Below are 1,792 nucleotides of genomic sequence, written 5' to 3' on the forward strand. Positions count from 1 at the left end.
TATTTTTATGAGGAATTCAGTCTTTTTACGCCACAAGAGTCTCAACGTTTTCGTTTTCACGCCTACGTTACGCTCGTTAAACACGTTGCAACAAGACCATGAATAAGGATAACAGCTTTAATGTTTTCACATGTGTTAATTTATTATTTTAGACCTTAAATATTTTATTTATAAAATCTTTATTCAAACAAGTTACCATTGTCGCTAAAATAAATCAATGAACGAAATCAGTTTAAATTTAAAATATCATTTTATAATTTCTCGTCACTTGTATCTAAAAACAACAAAAAAACGGTGTACCCACATCGTGCGTAGACGGGAAATTAAAACAGTGGAGCTTAATTGAAACACTGATCATATTCCGCGATTGTAAAACAATAATAGAAAATCGTGTTTCTTTTGAAGGGTATGAAATTGTTAGGAGATCATGCCATAAATGAAATTGGAAACTGGCTGGTCAAAGGGATTAAACTCAATTAAACTGAACTGTGTTATATTGTACAAAGGCTAGAGAACTGCTACCAAATATCTGCTAGTTTAAAGGTATCCATTATAATTATAAATTATAATTATATTTCAAAATCAATCTCCTAGTAATAAGTAAATTAATATTTTACCTAAAATCTGTGATATAGATAACAAAAATAAATTCTTTACATTATTCGTTAGTTTGCAATATAATTAGAATATTATCTTTATTTTCTGGTGTCTTTGTTATTCTTAAAAGATAAACTGCTTATTTAGAAATGTAACACTGCATATGCTATTGATAAATCATTTTATATTTAATTCTGCAACCTTCAGTCATTGTTAAAACTTGTTGTTGACAATACTGTCGGTTAATAGAAATTTCTAAAATCCCCTTGTTTCTACTCGATTAAAGGGTATATTGCAGAAACTATGTTAACTACAGTGTTAGCTACAAATCACCTTTGTCACTCCATTAAACTTATACACAATAGTATTGTTTCTTGTTTTCATTTAAAATAAAATATGTTATTGTAGGAATGAAGCAGAATGTTCAAATAATTGAAACAACTTTTTGTCCTATAATTAGTGGCTTTCATTTTAAAAATTAAAAAATTTTTAATCAACGATATTTGGAAGTTTCGATCTAAAATGACCAGGAATTGAAACAGAAAATATTTTGATGCCAATAAATACGTATTCTTCACACATGAAACAAATATGAAAACAAAAATCGATGTATATGAATGAATTTTGAAATGGGGAGGAATTATATGATTATACCCATTCTCTGTTGCGTTTAATTGTTTCAATTGATGTCTCATGAGAATTTTCATCGAATTTTTTAGAGATCCTGGCTGTAAGGTCTTTCTAAAATTATAAGAACAGATTCAAACTATAACATTTGAAAACTTGTGATTACAAAACTTACTTGTTTCTCATAATTATTTAAATGAATCTATTCGGCATTTTGAGTGACCGTCCCTTTATGGCTCGGACGGCACCTCTCCTTCCTTTGGCAAATTCCGAATTATCTGTCCTCCCCGAGCTGCAAACCTGATGACTTAGACAGTAGGGAAAAACATCAGGGAAAACCTCTGGCTAGAAAAGTACGATAGACGAACAAAATTTAACGGCTGATGGGGAGTATCAACAACATACAAGGACAATCATCAACAAAGTGTCGTACCGTGCGGGTGAAATACTGGAGTTTCAACAAGATCCTATTATAACCATCGAGTTCAGAACATCAAACTTTGTTTGCATAAAGCAAGTGTAAACAAAGTGTCAAATTACACTAACACTCGATCTATTAAATCCGTTC

This window comes from Bombus affinis, unplaced genomic scaffold (assembly GCF_024516045.1).
Source record: "Bombus affinis isolate iyBomAffi1 unplaced genomic scaffold, iyBomAffi1.2 ctg00000832.1, whole genome shotgun sequence".
NCBI classification, from domain to species: Eukaryota; Metazoa; Arthropoda; class Insecta; order Hymenoptera; family Apidae; genus Bombus; species Bombus affinis.